The following is a 24,148-nucleotide window of genomic DNA, read 5'->3' as shown; positions in this document are numbered from 1 at the left end:
TTACTTTGAAGTGTGATCTTTAGCATGAACAATTCCCCAAAAAGAAAAATCTGCTTCACAGATGAGTTGTGACAACAGACAATATGCTTCCATATTTTGCATTCATACTTGAGTGGCAAAAGCTGGGACTAGGACTGACTGTCCAGCATCACAGTTGCAGTCCCAAAAGGCCAATATCACTTCTCAAGAGTGTTTCTTGACTTTTGAGGGTGTTTTGTAGCATTTTCTGATGCTTTGAAGTGTGGTTGGCCTCGATGCCATATCTTTGTGCCCCAAAGATGACATCTGCATGCCAGCTACTAAACATTTTTTGGCATTTTGGAAGGTATCTAAACCCAGAATGATCTGCTCTAGTGTCAAGTGACCCTGGACATTAATGTGGAGATGCATTTTGTCTCTGGCTACATTATGAAGTTTATATCCAGCACATGAAACAGGTTTCTGACAGTGCTCAGAAGTGCTTTGCTGGCAGCCATCAGTTCAGCTTGTAAAAGCTTCTTTCTCCACACCAGAATGGATTTTAACAACTGGACCCAGACCTAAATTCATTGTCTAAAGTCCAGTCTGAGCTCTTCCAAGCTTTCAGGCCTTTTAGCATCCTCAGCTGACATTTTCTTAGCTGTATTGTAGATCCAGACACCGTTTTCATATCCTGAAGACCTGAACTCTCATTATTGCTCTTATTGGTACACATAATGCATTGCAAAATTATGATCAAAAGTAGATCAGGTGTGCTACATTGTGAGATCTTTATGAAAGAAGGACGAAACAACATTTTCCTATTGTGTCCTCAGCGAATAGGTCAAGTAGTAATTACAAAAAAACATTCAAGATACATATTAAGAAATGTAGCTCATGAAAAGAGACATGGAGTAAAGACTGCTTGAAGGCAGAGTGCTCTCCATCAGTGGAGATCTTTGAAGACAGGTCAGACAAACGACTGTCAGGACTGGCACTGTTTTTCTGTTGGAGGATGACAACTACTAGATGAACTACTGAGACCCTGGAAGTTTATCTTTACTAGCAGCACTGGAGGGATACAATTCAGGGGAAGTATCCTCCTGCAGGAAACTCCTCATCTCTCCTTGCTTTTTCTTTACCATAAATCTGTCATTGAATCTTGAAAGGTTTTGCTGTCTCATGACTGAATATATGAGGAAGAATCTAGTGAGCATCTAGTGCAGAAATGAGACTTCATCCCTAGCACCTTCAGCAACCTACCAGCCTCCAAACCATAAAAACCTTCCTGTTCCACACTGCCCCCTGAAAAGGGCCTGACAGGTGATTAGAAATTTCTTTCTGATAATAAATAAGTAAATAAATAAATAAATAAAAATAAAAATAGAGGGGTGGGGGGAAAGAGAAAGAAAGAGAGAGAAAGAACAGATGGCATCTCTCATATGCTCTTTTCCTTCCATTCATGCTCTTTTTCCACAATAAAATGGTGGATATTTAAGTTTCAATACTAAGCTGAACAACTTGAGTATGAGAGGAGTATTTAGAGCACCTTCATGCAAAAGTATTGCAGTTGTGGTTAAGAATTTAGATTTCTTATAGTTATTTTCCTTGAAACTTGCCAGCACTTCAATTGTAACTGTCAGCAGCTACAGCATGTCCCCAGGACTATGCAGTACAGGAAACACTGAGCCCTACAGGCTATGCTGAGAACGTGAGAGATCTGGAAAGCCCTCAGCTCACTAGAATTTGAATGTAAGTTTGTAACACATTCTGCTTCACCAGCAAATACTCAACATTTTGTCTTGTTTTAAGGCTTGTTATTTTTCCCCTCTGTTCTTCAGTTAGTGAGAAGTTGGTATATCTACAATCTATGACAGATGAAATATAGCTACATTTGAAAGCAGCAAATAATAAAATGAGGGCATGGAATATGCACGTGCACATTCTTACCCTTTATTACCAGGATAAAAATTGCACAATAGGAAATATTCCCTATTGTCCATAATAGAGTGCAAATCTTCAAAAAAAGATATTTTGGCTGCATTTCAATTTAAGACACTAGGAAACCTAAATAATGCTGGTTTGCAAAGTAGTCCACCAACACAAGGAATTGCAAAGTTATTTGAAATACAAGTGACTAATTAGAAAGTAGCTAAACATATAGATAAGAAAATGCCTTCTTTTTAACACTCCCCATGATTCATAGAAGTCTACTTTCAATACAGAATTGCCATTAACTAGGTATTTCAGTATACTTTTGGCATGGTTAGAATATGTCTCAGGGAGCTGATTTTCTTTATTGAAGTATAAAAATTATCTCACTCCAAAAACACAAGCAGCACAAGACAAACACTAACGATGTTTACTGCCTGATACCAGAACACTACTCATCTTCGCAAAATTTGGAAATTCAAATGGCTAAACCCTTGAGTTGTCTGAATATTTGATTTTAAAGACAGGTGCTGTAGGAATAGATCCTCACATAGCTGGTGTAAATCTATGGACAATTATTTACAAACTAAATTATTTCCTTACACGTGCTGAAGATCTCAATCTGGTATACAAGGTGGCTAGTGCTGTTCCCATTAAAACACAATGACTCTCCTACTGATTTCTCTAAGAAGTGAATCAGGATAACTTAATAATCAACCTGTATATCCATAGCAAATACCTCTGTTCATGTTGTCATCTCTATAAATTTACTCTCCAGGTTGTTTTTATCTATATTTTGTTAAGCTTATTTGCATAGATTAATTTATATATTTAGTCATGTAGAGGAAGTACACATTGAAAATAGAATTGACATTGCATTGAAAATATTCCGCATCCTCACTATACACGCAGGTTTTGCATGAAGCTAGTCTGAATTGTTCACTAATGTTTATCCAACAATAAAGATCTGGTCTGAGGTTCAGAGGAATCACTAGAAGTCTTTCTAATGTCTTTTGCAAGGCTCAGATCTGGTCCTGTAGGGACTATACTATCCTATGTGCCTTATCACATTTTGATCACAAGAGAAAGAAAGGAAAAGTCTGAGCCAATCAGAACATGTTTGTATAAATACGTACATTTGTATCCATATGTCCTTTTTGAAAACCATATGTTCTTCACTTTTATCTGTAATAAGAACCGAACTTCAGCTTTTCTATTCATTTTGATAACATTTAAGTTGGAAGACCATACAGAATTAAATGTTCTACAATATTTGCAATTGTACAAGATATAGGGAAACAGTCTTTGCAAAGTGACTAAGAAGAAGGTTAGAAGGTTTTGAAACAATTATTGATACTTTGTGCCAACAAGGGCTCCTTGATTCTAATGGCTTCAGAAATGTCTATGAAAAAATTCCACTGGGTCTTTGAGAAAAAAAAAAAAAAAGTATTTACAATTATAACAGAAAGTACTGGGACACATTATGCCTTTAAGCAAAGTAATAATTTAAAAACAAATCTGCAGTGGGATCAGCAATCACATCTCTGCCAGTGATAAATCTAGTAAGGATCAGACCATCTTCCAGCGTGAACTAAACTAACAGCACTGTTGCCAATTGTGATGAGGAGTTGCACTTCAGCACTTACACACTCACTGTTTTTATCTCCCCACTATGCAAATCTAATCAGGCTCTGTTGCAGGATATATACTGACTGTGATCAAAGATATGTTCCCCAGAGGAACAGAAAAACACCAGGTAAATGAGTTAAAGAACTAGTGTGGACCAGTCCTGAGCTTTATAAATAAGAACACCATGAGAAAACTAGATTTGGAGTGATTCATTTTACATTTCTGTGTTTCAGTTTTCTGATCTGTAAAACTGAAGGTACTGACACTTATCTCTGCATTGCAACTTTGTGACTCCTGGATAAGAACTTCCTTGAGAATGGCCAGATCAGTAAGCAAGAGCAGCAAATGTGAAGCTGTGTGCATCTATTGGATCTGCAAGGATAATAAAGGGTCTCTTGGTCATATCCAGCCACTGAAACGTCTCAGCCTTTTTAGTGTGAGAGTGACAAGTACAATAACAAGCAACACAGTGATATTTTTTATGCCCACAATTTATAACCAATTAGGCTTCAGTTCATTCTTCAGTTGCATTACTTAAATTTGCACCTCTTTTGCAGTTTATTAGTTTGCTCCTCTTCTCTGGAGTGAAGAACATGACTGGTAGCTTTCAAGTATTTCCTGGATGCTGCAATAGTGGCAGCAATGGATTGTAGACAATCATGAGCAATAAGAGCAAGTGCCGGGTCCTGCACCTGGGACGGGGAAACCCTGGCTGCATGTACAGACTGGGCGATGAGACGCTGGAGAGCAGCCTAGAAGAGAGGGATCTGGGGGTCGTGGTAGACAACAAGTTGAATATGAGCCGGCAGTGTGCCCTGGCAGCCAGGAGGGCCAACCGTGTCCTGGGGTGCATCAAGCACGGCATCGCTAGTAGGTCAAGGGAGGTGATTGTCCCGCTCTACTCTGCGCTGGTGCGGCCTCACCTCGAGTACTGTGTGCAGTTCTGGGCACCAGAGTACAAGAAGGACATGAAACTGTTGGAGAGTGTCCAGAGGAGGGCTACGAAGATGGTGAAAGGCCTGGAGGGGAAGACGTACGAGGAACGGCTGAGGGCACTGGGCCTGTTCAGCCTGGAGAAGAGGAGGCTGAGGGGAGACCTCATCGCAGTCTACAACTTCCTCGTAAGGGGGTGTCGAGAGGCAGGAGACCTTTTCTCCATTAACACCAGCGACAGGACCCGCGGGAACGGGGTTAAGCTGAGGCAGAGGAAGTTTAGGCTTGACATCAGGAGGAAGTTCTTCACAGAGAGGGTGGTTGCACACTGGAACAGGCTCCCCAGGGAAGTGGTCACTGCACTGAGCCTGACTGAATTTAAGAAGAGATTGGACTGTGCACTTAGTCACATGGTCTGAACTTTTGGGTAGACCTGTGCGGTGTCAAGAGTTGGACTTGATGATCCTTAAGGGTCCCTTCCAACTCAGAATATTCTATGATTCTATGATTCTATGAGCTGATTTTATTAAAACAGCCAGCTCTAGGCTGTTTTAATAGGCTACAGTAGAACAGAGACCTCAGCAGCTTAATGCCAAATATATTTTATTTTGCCCCTTGATTAGCTTTGTCAGCCACATTGAACTCCACATAACCATGGTTTCATCTCAGCCTAGCTGATTTAGAACACATTGCTGCAATAAAGATGTATGGAAGCTACAAACAAGACCTAGCAAGGCCCATTTCATACATAAAATATACTTTTGTGACTTCAAGTTATTCTTTTGGAGAAAACAACTGAATAAGGAGAAAACAGGGAGAATGATATTAGAATGAACCTACATCTGAATCAGCCTGACAAATTCGTAATTATGTTTAAAAAAACTCTTACATTTTAAGCAGAAATGACAACTGCTCTTCCAAACTCTCTAAGGCTGTTTGGAAAATACTTAAGTGAAACTGAACACATAGTAAATGGGGTGTTCTCAAATTTATGAGGCTGAACCTCAGCTAAAACTGTCCAAGTCATTAGTTACTGGCTTTGAATTCATTCTCAGAAACAAAACAGGGTGCTCATGGCAGTGACACATTTGGAAATGCACTTAGAGCTGACTTATGAAAAGGGTTATAAAAGGCGCTACTAATGGTTATGTGTCACAAATGCTTTTGGTTCTTGTTCCCATAGCACATTTCCAGCGACACCAAATGTAGACTCCTGTGGGCATACACTGGAAGTCATCCTGCCCCAAAGAGCTTGCTCCTCTCTCTTAAGTAGGACAGGTCTCTGCTGAGACCTCATGCAAGTAGTGCCTGGAAATGACTGTGGGCAACGTTTTCAAAGAACCTTCAGAGATTTCCTTGTATAGTTAACATCTCTTAAGAGGGAGAAAGTTAATAGGTACAATTGCTTTTTTCATGAATCCCAGAATTAATTTTAAATCAGTTTTCTAACAATCTTTCAAGGCATTTAATTTTATGGTTTTCAGGTTTTGACCCCTAGAGAAAAAGATATATTTTTAACTTGTAGCACTTTGATCAAGTAAGTTACAACCTGAATTTAAATATACAACTTAAACTGCTAACTGGTGAATGTAATAGCTAACATGTCACAGTAAATACCAGCAGCACCTTCTGAAAAACAAATAATACTACAAGCAAAGACAAGGCTGGTCAGGTAAATAACGATTTGAAATTAACTTTGTTGAAAAGAAAACATGTCAAAATGAAATTGCGGTGTTTTGTAAGTTAAAGTGCAGTCTAGCATAAAAGAAAAAAAAATTAATCTACTGTAAGTAAACTTGTGAATACCAGTACCTGGTATTTTTGAGAACTGACATTCTCCAAAACTGTCACTATTTTTAATGCATTAAAATTGTAAGGACTAATAAAGGTAGTGACCTAAAAAACCTGCAAGGGTAAAATATTTTGCAATTTTGAAAAGTTTAATGTACTGAAGCTTCAATGTAAAATTACTCCTTCACTCTGCAGATATCCTCTTTCATTAGTGGACTGAAGTAATCAGTCTTTCCATTCAATTCTGATACAAAGCATCCATGAGAATTAACAAGCAAATGATGGAAACTGTTTATATTTGTACCAGTTCCCTCTCTAGTGGGGTCTCCTTTTCTGAAGCATATACATTTGTCTTCAACGCAACACCTGGGCATGAACTGTCCTGTATCAGGAGAAGTTCAGCTCTATACTTGATCTTTGCAGCTGGGTTTGTGTACAGAACTGCCAGGCCCCTGCTGATTCAGACAGAACAAGTAGTTCACCAGCCCCGAAAAGGAATATCAGACCCTGTCATTTACGGATTAAATTCTTTGTAAATTAATCTGTTTTGGAGGTTGTAAACCATACCATACATTCAAAATCATTATGAGAAAGAACAATGAGATGGGCAACAGAAACAAGGACAGAATTATTTGACAAAGTGCTAGCAAAGTCAGCAATGGACTACCAAAGAGGTCCTGGGTGGAGCAGCAGGGGACAGAAGCTGTCCCAGAAAAGGGAAGAAGCAAGGAGCACGGTGGTGACACAAGGGAGAAGGCTGAAGGAAGGTGCTACAGATCAAGGGAATTTACTAGTGTCATGTGGGAATAAGATCCTGACTGTGTGCAAGCCAAAACCCTCTAGAGGGGAAGCCTAGGTTGCTCACATTTTTAAGGTGAGAGTAAGGTCTGTGAAACAGGTGTGGCAAGACATGGGGACTTGGGGACTTGGAATATGCATTTGGGAGACATGATCAGAGCAGTAAGGAAGATAATTTGGGCTGTGCAAGATGAAAAGCATGGAGCTGACAACTGGCACTCATCTCATTCTATTAAATTCATGCTTATGTGTTTTGCTGAACTGAGCCTTCTGGAAGGAAAATCTCAGTAGCCAGCAGGGAACATTGATCTCCCTTTTCTTATATATACACCCATGATCCCAGAATCATAGAATCATAGAATATCCTGAGTTGGAAGGGACCCTTAAGGATCATCAAGTCCAACTCTTGACACCGCACAGGTCTACCCAAGTTCAGACCATGTGACTAAGTGCACAGTCCAATCTCTTCTTAAATTCAGTCAGGCTCAGTGCAGTGACCACTTCCCTGGGGAGCCTGTTCCAGTGTGCAACCACCCTCTCTGTGAAGAACCCCTTCCTGATGTCCAGCCTAAACTTCCCCTGCCTCAGCTTAACTCCATTCCCGCGGGTCCTGTCGCTGGTGTTAATGGAGAAAAGGTCTCCTGCCTCTCGACACCCCCTTACGAGGAAGTTGTAGACTGCGATGAGGTCTCCCCTCAGCCTCCTCTTCTCCAGGCTGAACAGGCCCAGTGCCCTCAGCCGTTCCTCGTACGTCTTCCCCTCCAGGCCTTTCACCATCTTCGTAGCCCTCCTCTGGACACTCTCCAACAGTTTCATGTCCTTCTTGTACTCTGGTGCCCAGAACTGCACACAGTACTCGAGGTGAGGCCGCACCAGCGCAGAGTAGAGCGGGACAATCACCTCCCTTGACCTACTAGCGATGCCGTGCTTGATGCACCCCAGGACACGGTTGGCCCTCCTGGCTGCCAGGGCACACTGCTGGCTCATATTCAACTTGCTGTCTACCACGACCCCCAGATCCCTCTCTTCTAGGCTGCTCTCCAGCGTCTCATCGCCCAGTCTGTACATGCAGCCAGGGTTTCCCCATCCCAGGTGCAGGACCCGGCACTTGCTCTTATTGAACTTCATGCGGTTGGCGATCGCCCAGCTCTCCAACCTATCCAGATCCCTCTGCAAGGCCTTTCCACCCTCATTCGAGTCCACAACTCCTCCAAGTTTGGTGTCATCAGCAAACTTGCTCAAAATGCCTTCTATTCCTACATCCAGATCGTTTATAAAAATATTGAAAAGTACCGGCCCTAAAATGGAGCCTTGAGGGACCCCACTGGTGACCGCCCGCCAGCCTGACGCAGCCCCATTTACCATAACCCTTTGGGCCCTGCCCGTTAGCCAATTGCTCACCCATCGTATGATGTTTTTATTTAGCTGTATGGTGGACATTTTGTCCAGTAGGATCCTATGGGAAACCGTGTCAAAAGCCTTGCTGAAGTCCAAAAAAATCACATCAGCTGGTTTCCCTTGGTCCACCATACGGGTGATCTTATCATAAAAGGAAATCAGGTTAGTTAGGCAGGACCTACCCTTCACAAACCCATGCTGGCTGGGACCAATGACTGCTTTGTCCCCCAGGTGCGCCTCAATAAGTTCGAGAACCATCTTCTCCATGATTTTACCAGGATAACAAAACCAAGATTCATTTCTAATACTGATTTTATTCTCCTCCTTAACATTTCAGTGAAGTTGTTATGTTATCCTGTCCAAACCACAAAAAGTAGGAGGCCAATGAAGTACAAGGGTATTAACATGGAAACAATTATAGCAGACACAGGAATAAATCTAGAGTATCAAAGAAAGGGCTATTTTTGATCACGCCTATTCTCATCTGTGGGTAAGTCTAGGAGGCCAAGAATCACATAAGAAAGATGAGATGCGCTTTTCACAGGAGCTAAATCTTTTAAATATTTTCTCCTTTTCTTTAATATTTTTTCAGACATTATCTTTTGTGTTTCTGTATCCTTGGATGTTGCTTTGAGCACATCCCATGCTGCTCAAGCCACAGCAAGAAGGAAGAGAAAAAAAATCACACATGAAAGTGCCACTGTATAAAAAATTAAAAGTGATTCCAAGTCAATTAAATAGTATCTAATTAAGATTAGCTTAAAACTTGGGAGATTTGAATTCACTCTTGCTTTGCCACAGCCTTGATGTGGGCATGTAGATTAGGTAGTAGGTAAATAGTGAAGACCAACATGTACCTCTCATGCACAGGATGAGAACATGTTACAGGCAGCATGGGACCAGAAACAGACAGGAAGACTGCGCGAGACAGATGGTGCACTGGCCACAGCACCCACACAGCCTGGAGCGCTGGTACTGCTGGACCTGTGAGCCTTGGGCTTGGAGACCACATAGTAAAATACTGCATCTAGACATTATCTCTTATAGTAAATCAAGATAGGCCTGCTAGTAGCAGCCTGTAGCAGACAACAGAAAATCCTCCCTCCAAAAAAATTCCTGGTACAAAAAATATTTCCATCTACCTTTGCAGCCACAATGGGAACAAGAAACCAATCTCCACTGTGATTGCCCTGCAAGTCAACTGCTGCCACAATCTTTACCAACATGAGTGACCCCAAGCCAAACCTGTGAATATGCTGATTGAGGAATTGTCTTCATTGTGCTTCTTAAGCAGGTGACACTGCTTGGAGCACACCTGTCCTATACCCGGTGTTTTTGTCTACCCATGGCGTTTTTACACTATTTTGAAATAATTACACTAATTCATCCCGTAGAGATATCACTCCCATAACCTACTCTATGCCTGACCCCCAGTCTTAAGCTATTCAAACGATTATTCCAATCACTTTGCATCTCCACTGAGGACACTTATAAATTAACCCAGCATTGTGTTTAGAGTACTTGAGCTGACTTCTGAAGACTCCTACAAAAAAGACATCCTTGCAAATGAATACTTTTACATGTACATAGATATATCAAATAAATGAACTGTGATGCTTTAGAAAACACAGCAGTGGAACTCCAATCAAAAGAAATAATAGTGAATAAAATAAGAAACCCATTTATCAAACAGCTCAGATGTATAAAAGATTTACTTTTGTAGATTATAAATATAGATGAAACTCAATTCTAGGCTGTCTTTCTATTCTGTAAGACCTTCTGGTATTAATGCGCAGGATAAGTATATTACAAAAAATATGCATTATAGAAAAGTACTTTTAAAAACTTTGCAAGGTCTGAGACTCAGTAAGAAAGAGAGAGCTTACTTATGCGCTTAACAGAAGGTCTCACATAAGTTGAACAGGATAATTCTAAGAGACACACAGTTTTCTACAAAGAAGAAAAATAAGAGAAATGCCAAAATAACTACAAATTTAGAAACATGACTACCATAACATCACTGAGTTTCTCATGAATGACAGCACTATAAGACAGGCATTTCATGCGCTTCTGCAATGTATGCTCCATTTCTATTTAGAGCCCCTACGGAAATTAGTGATGGAGGAAATGATCCAGAAACTATTCCCACTCCCCCACCATTCTTTTCAGGTTTAATACACCAGAGCACAGAATCAAGTGTTAGAAATGAGCTGAAATGAATAGGATTGCATGGGCAGAATGTCAAAATATTTTTAACTGGCTAACATTGCCTATAGAAGAGGGTTCAAACTACAACACACAGAGTCACATTCAAATTTCCCCAAGTTTTAGAATTAGTTTCTGTTAACTACAATTTACAATCTGCATTCAGTTCCCTATAATAGGCTGCAATACAAAAATAACATGTAAATGGTATAATCACTGAAAGCCCCTTCCCCTTGATGCATATTGCTCTAGCCTCCCTTTCTTTCTTAATTCACAAGTATCTAGCAGTGATTTCTTTATATACTGAACATAGAATCAGCTCCAAATGTAGTTTTTGCACTGTCCAAATGCATTACCTCATCTTGAGCCCATTCATAAATCCAACACACGGTGAAATGCTAGGAGAGAAAGAGATTTTGATGCCTGAAAGTATAAGGAGAACTCACACCTCTCCTGTTGTTTTTCACTGGTGTCCTCTATACTAGCAGGCAGAAGAGAAAAATGAGGAATTCAAAGCCAGGGCAGCCCTACCTGGGCTATCCTTGTCCAACCATATTCTGAACTTTAAAAAAAATGTGAGGCACACAGAGAACAGCATGGTTAGTACCCAGCATATTGGAATACATCTGTTCTTGTGCAGAGAATCCATAGTAACCATTTCCCTCTCTCCGTAGGAGACAGGAGGGCTGAACATTTTTGGAAGTCAAGCAGCTGCTTTAAGGAATCTGATCTATATTGGGAGTGAGGGGTAAGAGAGGGAGAGAAGCCATCCAAGACGAAAGGAGACATTGCTTCATTTTGCCTTGGAAGTAACCCCCTGCAGCATCCCTAGATGACCCACTTTGCAAAGGCTGGCCTTTCTGAAAGCAATAGTGTCTGAAAGGAAAGTGTATACTAAAATTACCACCTTCCTAAAAAGACATAAATGCTTATCCCATATGAAGAGAAATCTCACTCTGTACTCTGGGGCACACAATGAGAGGTACCATAAGTGAAAGGGCTTTGCCGGGGCTCCCTTTTTAGTAAGGTGTTTTGTAATAGACATCAATGTTATTCAGCCTACAGGTCCCTGGGCAGTCATTTTCTGATGCTGTTCTGGCCTGGCTCATTTTCCAGATTTTATCTTTCAAGACTGCTCTAAAGAAAACTTGAGATAGGAGATTTCTATTAAAAGCAGCTCTTTTCAGCTCAGTTTAAAGATCTATTATCATTTATTTTGCTAAGAACTCATGTTCTGAGCAATCAGGAAGTCTGCTGTGCCTTGATTTAAGGAGATATTTTTTAAAATAATGTCATTATGACAGATAGGATTAAATTACTAGAATATTCAAATATGTGTGTGTTTAAGTAACGAGCAATGGCGTCTTACATTCTGCTCAGAAGAGACTAAACAGAAATCAGACAAAGTTTAAACCAGGAACTAAATCATCCATCAAAACTCATGTCAAGTAAATATCTGTGTGTGTGTGTGTGTGTGTGTGATATTGATGGATCACATGTTAATCAATGGTTTAATTGCAAGTTTAATAGTCAGTCTAATCAATTCTTGATGGATAAAACTATGCTTTCTACTACCTCAGTAACACTTAGCAAAAATATACAATGAAGCTTCCAGTTACAGATTGCTGCTTGGATAGCCTGTGCCTTCAGCTGCTCACTAATACAAAAATTTAGGCACAGTTCTCTCTAAATGTTGAAAATATCCACAGAGTGAGGTTTGAGGATGAAACATCAGGAGGCTCACAGAACTACATTAAACTTCCAGGGAAGTACTCATAAACACAGACTTCAGCACACTCAGATCTCTGTTTCATCTCTCCACAAATTCTGTGTTCAGATTTCCTGGATTCCGTATTTCACCTTGTCCCAAGGTAGAAAACAGAGACCTGAACCATTCCCTAAGCACATTAAGACACCACTGCTTGGGACATTATATTCTAACATATAATTTGTAATATGTCATTTATATACTTTTTTATTTTATATTTTTAAGTCATACAGCTCTACTATAGCCCCAAACACTCCACTGTTAGCTATTCATAATACCAAATCAGGGTATATTAGACTAACTAGTGTTTTTAAATGTGTATAATGCATCTCAGTCCATACTTTTAACTTATGAGGGAATATAGTGGAGACATACTGGAGAACCATCTTTCTTGTACTCCTCAGCAAGAGTCTACTTGAATGAAGTCCCACTTGACAGGGATCAGTAGAAACTCTCCAACACAGCAAGTGTCTGAAAGTTTAACCACTACCTGACACTCATTCATCCCTTTATCCTAAATCCATACACTGAAGGAGAGTTTTGATAATGACCAGGATCTAGCAGCTTAACTTAATTGCAAGTTGGGTACCTCGGAAAAAATAAAAGCCCTAGCTGACTTGCAAGTTTGCAAAATTTATGTCCAAAATAGCTCTCAAAGCCTGTAAGCTCGGGGTAGACATAACTAATGCAGCATCTTTAGCTGGAGCATCAGTGCTGTGGCACAGATAAATTGATTGCTCAGGACAAGTGAGCAGGACCAGATGAAGGGTCTGCCACTTGCTTCCCATGGAGGGGTTGCAGCTCCTTCAGAGCACCCAGGCTGTTAAATCAGAATATGCAGCTTGCACATACTATGTTGACTAGGGTTCATGCTGATGTTAAAACAAAAACGATTTGTGTTATTTGGCATAAGACAAACATTACTGAGTATTTATGATAGTCTGACCCTAAGAATATTTAAAAGCAACTAGGATGAACAGATTTGCATAAGAAGCCATGGAGGGCCAAAGTAGAAATTGTTCTAAGGGTGATTAAACAGATTTTTTAGATCTATAACTACCATTTCTTGAAAGAAGAGAAAGCCTGTAGCCCAAAAGATCTACCCTTTGGGCTTGTGATAACCATTAGAGCTAATTTCTCAAATTCATAGAACAGTACAACAATACATAAAGTATACTACATAAAATCAGATAACATTAGGTAGAGCTTCAGGGAAATCATGATTTCCCTGAAAATCTCAGTCAATAGAACACATATATTGCCAGGCAGAAGAAGGACTCACCTTACAGAAACCTTGTCTTTTTATACTCATGGCATTTGCTTTTACCCATCCTTAGGGAGCATGCAGCAAGATACTGCTCAAATCTCAGTCTGAGCCAATACAGTAGACATGGTGTCTGGTTCAGCTCCCAGCAACAGAAGACTTTTTTAAACAAATGTTCCAACTCAGAGGGGAAAAGGGATAGTAAACAGTGAAAGAATATGTATTTAGAACAAAGAGAACCTGGGGAAAAAAAAATCAAGAAGATGAACATCTGTAAATATGCAAAACATTTTTTATTAGACTTAAAATTCTGGCAGTTCCATTAATGGTGCAAACGAGGTGCTAGACAGCAAAACCAAATTGCATTTCATTCAGTCTTAAACTGGTGTGTTGCCTGAGCTCCCTGTCAAACATGTTTTCCTTTCGAGTCTAAATACATCAACAGAAATATTTGATTCGCTACTGAAAGAAATCAAGAATTCTTTCAGCCTGATATCATATCTTGAGTCACAGACAGCAGAGAATACTACAGAGAAATCATCTCTACCCTACACAATAAGTGAGAATTAGGAGGAAAAACAAAGAGAAAAAATAAACAACAACAACAACAAAAGATTTGGAGGAACACTGCTTATACAGTTAATGTTTTAAAAGAAAAAAAAAAATCCACTTAAGTGGGATTTTAGCCAGATTTGACTTTAAGTGTAAGACTAACCCACAATCTCCTTATGTGTTTATCCAACTAGTACACCAGAAAACTTCAGCTTTTGCAATAAAAGCAGATCTTTATCAAAATCTAACTGTGCTGTGTGAGTTACTGGCAATGACTTTCTCTGGAGTACTGTTTCTTGGACAAAAATATATATTCATTTCCATTCAAATTAATGGAGTTTTCTTTTTCATTTAAATGTTTCTGTTGGCATCACAGATGAGTTAGAAAAGCAAGCATATAACATAGTTCATTTATATCTCCATTTTAGCAATCTTCTATCTTCTAATATATATTTTCTCCCTTATTTCTTAGGTTTTTGTTGTTGTTGTGTTTACTGCTGTCACTTATTCAGCAAACATCATAATCAAGTGAACCTCAACAGTACAACATCTCTTCCTTAAGGTCCACAATAATATTGAACATATTCCTACACATAAGTACTTTAAAACTTTTTCTTTCAGTTTGCATTAGTTTGGCTTCACCCACCATATATCTTATCTAGCATAAAAAAAAAAATAATAATCTGCATCCTCCACATTTAAATTCAGACTAGCCTCATTAAGTTTATTTCTTTTACAGAGTTATCCATACGCAGTGAACAGGCAGCAGGCTATCCATACTATTCCCATTCCTTATAAATGATTCCTTTTCTAATTTGACCCCCATCAGTTTTTTGCATTTAGTGGCCCGTGTCTTCTCTATAGAACTGGTTGTGGTCTTTTTTTTTTTTTCCAATGATATCATCATCATTATGGTTTTCATTAGAACTGAATTCTTATATAAATAAAAACTAGGACTTGTCAAAATATTTCATGCTAGCATGTTTAAAATAATAATACTGCAATGTAACTTTCTTCACACTCTTCTTCCCTCAAATGTCATTTTGTGCCAAGATAATCTTTTACCCATAATACGACCAGTCTAAACATAAATATTTTTAAATACAGGAATTTCAATAATTCAATTAACCCATTCCATAAATGTTACTGAGTTTACAAAGGCACTCAAGATTTCAATTCTCAGATATTAAAATAAATAAAATAAATCAGGGTATGGAAATCCTTTTTCTACTGCTCGCCCCACTGCTTCAAGTTCCTTCAACATTTCAACCTGCTTTTTGATGTGCTCCTGCATGTTTGGAGCAGGTTGTAGTTACAATTTCACACCGATCACTTGGATCTTACTTGAGGCTTTCATACTATGTTACTGTGTTCAGGTATAAATCCATCTTTCAGTGCTAGGTTTCCAGAGACTTTTTCACCACTCTGGAGACCTTCTGTTTGGCATACAGCTCATGCTAAACTGTCAGATTTATATTTTAACAGCCTTGAGTAGGATTTATGGGTTTTGATAGACTATGAAATGAAGTACAGAATACAGAATGACAAGACTGAAGAGACCTCCAAATTATGACTACAACATTCCCAAACAAAAATGAACTCCACCTAACCATTCCCAATAGCCATTTGTCTGTGCTTTTCTCCAGTGAAAGATCTGCATTTTTTTCCACAGTAATACAGTCCAATATTTCAATATTTTCACTAGAAGAAAGGTTATCCTACTATCCAAACTGAATTTTCACTGAGGAAATCAGTCCATGAAAATGCATAATCTAGTCCTGGTTTGGAACAATTCTTCAGTATACGGGTCATTTGAAGCAGCTACTGAAGAACAATAGTTTCAACAGGAAATTATCTATAGCAGGTCTAGGCTACACCAGATAAGGCATATACTCTTCTGTCAGCTCTTACTGTTAGACTGGTTAGGCAGACAGCTACAGATTATTTTGTTTGCCGTACAGGAAAGAAAAAGTTACATTGTAGGAACATTCCTACAGAAACCCTAACTCCTCATAGCTCATAAACCACTTTCAGTCCTACCCAAGATTAAGAGTCAAGCTCAAAATGCACCACGAAACACTGTTTGCATTACAAAACCCAGGGATTATTTTCTCTTTCACAGGCTCACACTTGAGCTCTTTTGTGACTACAGAAAGGGCAGTAATTGAAGAATCCTATTTTCAGTGCTGACTGTGGAAGGGGATCAGTATGGAAGGTAATTCACCTTCCTTCCTCCACTACACATCAGTGCTGGCCCTTCTGCAACAAGCCCGGCCAGCACAACTGCCCTGGAAGCAACATGCCATATATAAGAGCTGTTGTGGGTGATTTACACCAACAGAATGTCAATGATAAGAAAAAGTTTCTGACTTTTCTTTCTTCTTTTCTCTAGCTGCCAGCAATTGACAGAAACAGTCCTGTGGTGTTACTCTAGAAAAGCTCTGCATTGTACCACACAACTTGGGTTGATTTTATTATGAGGCTTCAGAAACACAAACAAATTTGATGTGGGATAAAAGCAAAATGAGCAAAGGAAACTAGACTGTATAAAATGGCAGAAAAATACAAATGCCATTTATTTAGGTAACCTTATGCAGTACAGACATACGGACGGTGATATTTGATTTCCTCCAAGCATGGTTATATTCCATGTCTTGGTAATAGCATTTATGTGAACATGAGCAGCAAGGAACTACTGGTGAAGAAGCTCAGGATGTTCCTCTAAGGGATTTGGTTCATCCACATCCACACAGAGGACTCACTATAGTAAGTGAAGAATATTTCAAACAAGAAAGGGAGATATTACAGGGATTAGAACTTCCATAGAGCTCAATGTACAGTTAGAAATTATAACATCAAATCAGGCAGATTGGCAGATTTACTACCTAACGAAGTCTTGCTCCTGAGAAATTTTGTCTAATATCTGTTACAAGTGATATATAGCATGGACAGACAAACTAGTAAGATCACAGCATTAGTTCAATACATATACATGAGTAGTACAATACATGTATATGAAAGACATGCACTGAAAGTAAAGAATGATTTTCTGGCAATTCTGGCTTGCCAGTAAAATCCTGCAGTGTGGACATGAGGATATTTGGCTGCAAAATGATCCCAGAATTAGGAAAGACAGACTGTGAGCTTTGACAGTATTTAGTTCTTATCTGTTTGAGGCTTTGTAATGCTCAAGCTAAGACAACAGGATAATTCAGAGCCCACTCAAAGAGACAAAGAAAAAAGTAAAACTGCTTTCTCAGAAGCATGCATGTACTTTTGTTCTCAGTGAAATAGCCAATGCAAATACCCAGGTACAGCCCTTTCCTTGCTGGTGCTGGAAACAAGGTGGCAGGTACCACTCCCTTGTAGATGGACAAGGTATAAAGAAGCATGTAGAAGAAGCATGTTAGAAATGATAGTGTCATTCCATGGAGGTGTCACAGGGGCAGTACAAAACCAGGTACATACAGGGAACTCAAATACGTCTCAGAATTTCCTGGAGAACATCACCAGGGTGCTGGGCACATGAGCAAGCACAGTTGGTGGAGGAAGCAGTGCCTTAAAGAGCACTGCTGTGCAGAGCACAGAAACCTTTGCATAACTTCAGACCACTTGGTTACCACATTAACTTGAAAGATTAATTCATTTATGTAACTCACGGCCATGCAAACACTTTGCAGCAAGCAGGAAACACATAACACAGCACCTGCCCTTCATGTCTTGTTGCTTAATGCACCAGTGCTCTTTGGGAGTCTACGTGCAAGCTCATGCAGGCGCTTGTGACAGTAGCACTATTCAGTCTATAATAATTTCATTGTCCTACCTATAATGGTGTTTGAGCTACACAAGGTACCTAATAGTGCAACGAGCAGGAGAAAGAATGTTCCTTAGTAAAAAGTAGCTTCACTAACATAATACACAGTGTGGGGAAAACAAACAAACAAACAAACAAACAAAAACTTCTGAGGCATACAGATTTTGGCTGGCCATTGAGTGCCATTCACAACAGGAAAAGCATACATAACCCTCTTCTCTACAGCACTACTTCTGATATTTAGGGGGGTTGAACTATTGAGTTACTGAGATAAGCAGAAGCACAGAGTGTTCAGCTCTGTGCAATAACCAGGAATTACAAAGCACTGATTTCACGATTCCTCTTGATAGTATTAAATATACAATTACAGTATCACAAATGAATTGTTATAATGAGTGAGATAAGTTCAAAAAGTTACAAGTGAGAGTCATTTGTTCATGGTTAATACAATCCAAATAAAAAATGATGGAATGGTAAATTGATCCTACAATCCAACAGGATTTTGTGTATACACATTCGTAGTAATGGTCTACTTTCAGTTCACTTTCTTCCTGTCTTTGGTGGGGAAGACTGAGGGTCAGGCACATGCACTATAGCATTCAAAAGGACAGTGGACATATTCTGTGTGGGAATGCAATGGTTCTGCTGCAATGGTTTGAATGGCTGAATACTAAGTGTGTTATTTACTCAGATATGCCTTACAAAAATAAACACAATGTTTGGCTTTCTACTAACAAGTTTTCTGAGGTTCTTTATAGGAAAAAGTGTATTTATTCCGTATTCTTTCATGCAGGCTGCCATATAAGCCTGATGTCTGGCAGCAGAACTAGATCCTCCCAGCAATGATAAATTTATAATGGCATGCAAGAGTTTTGACTGCTTGAAAAGTTCCCTAATTAATTCTTACATAGAGCTCCATTGGCAACAAAATGTGTATTTTGAGAAGCTCAGAGGACCACTGCTCCTTTTTGCGGATCTTGAGTTTAACATTATAATTTGTTAATTTCCCTTGCTTACTAAGAGAGGTATCAATACTCCCCTTTTTAACTGCCTTTTATTATTGGAAGAAATAGCCCTCAATAAGGCTTACAGCTGCCGAATGGCTGTACACATTTTAGATATATCCTGAGGCATCAACCTAAAGGTTGTCATTAACCCCTGCCAGAATCTTATTTCAGAAAAGTCACCCATCATAGGTTTCTCCTTATTCTGCCTCAGAATTGGCCTAGAAATTATTGTTGCCTTGATTTCACAGCAGATAGAGGTTTAGTACACACTGAATTGTGTAATTCCCAGTATTACTTTATAAATCAAGACAGTGAACATATGCTCTATAATATTTACAGGATGTAAGTGAGCCAACTGCATGCTGTAAATAGCATGTAAGGATCTACCTAACATTGCTCTTCAAAGAGGCTTGCTATGATTCTGTTAGTGCCTGTACGATACTCTGAAAATGCAAATCACTAGGATCACAGAATCACAGAATTGAAGGGGTTGGAAGGAAGCTCAAAAGATCATCAGGTACAACCCTCCTGCCAAAGAAGGTTCCTTAGAGCAGGCTGCCCAGGTAGGCGTCCAGATGGGCCTTAAATATCTCCAGAGAAGGAGACTCCACAACCTACCTGGGCAGCCTGTACCAGTGCTCCATCACCCTCACCGTGAAGAAATTTATTTGCATGTTGGTGCAGAACTTCCTGTGCTCTATCTAGTGACCATTGCCCCTTGTCCTGTCCCCGCAAACCACTGAAAAGAGGTTGGTCAAATCCCTCTGTCCCCCACACCTCAGGTATTTATACACATTGATAAGATCCCCTCTCAGTCTTCTTTTCTCCAGGCTGAACAAACCCAGGTCTCTCAGCCTTTCCTCATATAGAAGATGCTCCCCGTATAATCTTTGTGGCCCTCTGCTGGACTCTTTCCAGGAGATCCCTGTCTTTCTTGTACCGGGGAGCCCAGAACTGGACACAGTACTCCAGGTGAGGCCTGACCAGGGCAGAGTAGAGGGGGAGGATCCCCTCCCTTGACCTGCTGGCCACGCTCCTGTTAATGCACACCAGGATTCCATTAGCCTTCTTGGCCACGAGGGCACACTGCTGGCTCATGGTCAACCTGTTGTCCACCAGGACCCCCACCCAGGTCCTTCTCCACAGAGCTCCTCTCCAGCAGGTCACCCCCCAGCCTGTACTGATACTTCGGGTTGTTCCTTCCAAGGTGCAGGACTCTACACTTGCTCTTATTAAATCTTACTTGTTTCTTCCTGCCCATCTCTCCAGCCAGTCCAGGTCTCGTTGAATGGCAGCACAGCCTTCTGGTGTGTCAGCCACTCCCTCCCAGCTTTGTGTCATCAGTGTACATGCTGAGGATGGACACTATTCCCTCATCAAGGTTGTCGATGAAGATGTTGAACAAGAGTGGACCCAGCACCGACCACTGGGGAACACTGTTAGTCACAGGCCTCCAGCCAGACTCTGCTCCGCCAATGACCACCCTCTGAGCTCGGCCAGTCAGCCAGTTCTCCACACACCTTGCTGTCCACTCATCTATCCCACACTTTCTCAGCTTTGTGATCAGGGTGCCATGGGAGACAGTATCGAAAGCCTTGCTAAAGTCAAGGGAGATGACATCCACTGCTCTGCCCCCATCTACCCAGCTGGTGATGCCATCATAGAAGGCAATGAGGTTGGTCAAGCATGACTTCCCCTAGGTGAATTCATGCTGACTACTCCTCATAACCTTCTTCTCTTCCAATTGCTTGGAGATGGCATCCAGAACAAGCTGCTGCAATACCTTTCCAGGGACAGAGGTGAGACTGACAGGCCTGTAGTTTTCCGGATCCCCTTCTTGCCCTTCTTGAAGACCGGCGTGACACTGGCTATCCTCCAGTCTTCAGGCACCTCTCCTGTTCTCCAGGACCTTTCAAAGATGATAGAGAGCGGTTCAGCAATCACCTTTGCCAGCTCCCTTTGCAACGTGGATGCATCCCATCAGGACCCATGGATTTGTGTGCTTAAACGCTCCTGAACCAATCCCTTGTCAACAAGGGGGGAGATCTTCACTTCCCAGACTCTTTTCTCTCCCTCCAGGGTCAAGGAGTCCTGGGGGAGTGTCCTTGAAGCAAAGACTGAAGCAAAGAAAGCATTCAGTATCTCCACCTTCTCAGCATCTCCTGTTACCAGGACACCCACCTTGTTCAGCAAGGGACCGACATTATCCCTAGTCTTCCTTTTACTGCTTACATGCTTAAATAACAAACAAACAAACAAAAAACTTTTATTATCTTTTATCTCTTTTGCAAGCCTCATCTCTAGGTGGGCTTTAGCCTTCCTTGTCGTGTCCCTGCAGGTCCTGACAACAATTCCATACTCCTCCCAAGAGGACAGGACCTTTTTCCACATTTCATAGACCATCCTCTTCCTTTTGATCTTATCGATGAGCTCCTTGCTCATCCATGCGGGTTTCCTGCCCCCCTTCCCCAATTTCCTACTCTCAGGGATGCACTGATCCTGAGCTTGGAAGAAGTGCTGTTTAAATGTAGCCCAGCTCTCACATGCACCCTTGCCTTCTAGCAAACTAGCCCATGAGATACTCACAAGCAGGTCCCAGAAGAGGTCGAAGTTGTCTCTCTGAAAGTCCAGGGTTGCAATCCTGCTTTTAGCCTTACTTCTTCCACCAAGTTCCATCTTGAACTACACCATCTCATGGTCACTGCATCCCAAGCTGCCCTGCCCTTCACATCCCAGGATGTGAAGTTAAAAAAAAAAAAAACAACAAACAGGATTCCAGTTTAAAATAAAGTTTCTTATATAGGCATTTTAAGCATTTCATCTGATCTACAGAAATTGTGCCTTTCTCCTTTAAACTATGAAAATTGCACAGAATGGTGTCCCAATCACCTTGCTCAAGGAAATTCTTGCTACCATTAGCATACAAAAGAGATATTAATATCATGTCCATCTAGTGCAAGTTGTATCCTGCAATGATAAAAGCTATTTTTAGTGTAAACAGACAATGAGCTTGACAAGTTTTTAGTGTTTAGTAGTAAGACAGAAAAAAATATGTATCCATGGCCACAAATTCATTAGTGTATACCAAGTGCAAAGACTTAAGTCTAAAATGGCAAGCATATTGGCTATTGTTGAAAAAGAAATGATCAGACTAGTGCGTCCCTGCTGAAGGACTATGATTCTTCTTCGAGCTTCTAGCAGTTTGAACAGTTTCATTCCAAGCTCTATCAGATTAAAACCTGGAAAACAAATTCTGAACCTGTCAGCAATGCCATCCTTCAGTGAGCATTTTTCTATGAACTACTCTATCTTATTTTTTCAAAGCTCAATCTTCTCCCAGCAAAGCAAGCATTTGGTTCAAAATACAAAAAACAAACAAAAAGTTTGAAAATAGAAAGTGACTGGGCACTATGGCCTGATTCCAAACTATACTGAAATCCCACTGTATCAGATATGTGTATCACATAGCCCTTCTCCTCCAGCTCTCAGAAAACCTTACTGGGATTTGGAAGCAGGCTTGAAGAATGGGAAACACTTTCAAAACAGCAGGGGGAGAGCACACAGGCTTGAGGGAGAAGTTTCTTTATCATCTTGATAATTTATCATCTTGATGATTTTCCTTTTAGTTTTGATGAGTTGATTTATATATGATCTGGAAGGGTTCCGGCAGAAAGTGGTACTGTCGTGGTTCTGCTCGAGTGGGCAGCTGAGCTCCACCACAGCCGCTCTCTCACTCCCCCTCCTCAAAGAGGAATGGGGAGAAAATATGTGAAAAGGGCTCAAGGGTTGAGATAAGGATGAGAAAATCACGCAATAATTATTGTAATGGGCAAAACAGACTCAGCATAAGAAGACAGTAATATTTATTGCTCATTACTAACAAGCTAGAGAAGTGAGAAACAAAGAAAAGAAACCATAAGCACCTTCCCCCCCCATCCACCCTCTTCCACCTCCTCCCCCCGAGCAGCACAGGGGAACGGGGGAATGGGGGTTATGGTCAGTCTACAGCACTTCTCTGCCGCTCCTTCTCGGTCACTCTCGTCCCCTGTGCTGTGGGGTCCCACCCACGGGATGCAGTCCTTGATGAACTGATCCGGCGTGGGCTTCCCACAGGCAGCAGCTCTTCCAGAACTGCTCCAGATATGGGTCCGTACCACAGGGTCCATCCCTCAGGAGAAAACTGCTCCAACCTGGCTCCCCTATGGGCAGCAGCTCCTGCCAGATCACCTGCTCCTGCATGGGCTCCTCTCCACGGGCTACAGGTCCGGCCCAGAATCTGCTCTGGCAGGGGTCTTCCACAGGCGGCAGCCTCCATCAGTGCAGGGCCACCTGCTCCACCGTGATCTCCTCCATGGGCTGCAGCATGGAACCCTGCTCCACCGTGGTACTCCACGGGCTGCAGGGGGACATCCTGCTTCACCATGGTCTTCACCACAGGCCACAGGGGACTTCTGCTCCGGCGCCTGGAGCACCTCTCCCCCTCCTTCTACACTGACCTTGGCGCCTGCAAGGCCGTTCCTCACTCTCCCAGCTGCTGTGTGGCGCAGCATTTTTTTTCCTGTCTTAAATATGCTCTCACAGAGGCGCAAAACAACATTGCTTATTGGCTCAGATATGGAAAACAATGGAGCCCTTCCCAAACATGGGGCAGCTTCTAGATCTTTCTCACAGAAACCACCCCTATGGCCCCCTGCTACCAAAACCTTGCCACGTAAACCCACTACAGGTACCAATAAAACTGGCGGTGGCCAGTACCAGAGACCACCACGGATTACACAGGAAAGCATACAAAAGAGAAAACATGATCACACCACCTTTAGATAACACCACCAGAGCCCAGCAGTCTGCAGATAAGCCTCCTTGAACCAGACATAATGTCTTTAAAGGAACAACAATTAAGAGGGAACTGTTAAAATATCATTTTTCCCAACCTATTTTGAAATGTAGGCAAAATTCTAGTATCAACAAAGCATAGAGCAAGAAGTGTAAACTTGGAGGGTTTAAGACCAGAAAAGTAAATAGCTGAAGTCTCAGAAATACTGTTAAATGACCTCTAATGCTAAATTTAAATGTCCACATACTCCTCCATGAGCTTTTTT

Source organism: Anas platyrhynchos, chromosome 15 (genome assembly GCF_047663525.1).
Source record: "Anas platyrhynchos isolate ZD024472 breed Pekin duck chromosome 15, IASCAAS_PekinDuck_T2T, whole genome shotgun sequence".
NCBI classification, from domain to species: Eukaryota; Metazoa; Chordata; class Aves; order Anseriformes; family Anatidae; genus Anas; species Anas platyrhynchos.
Note: the sequence above shows the minus strand (reverse complement) of the source record.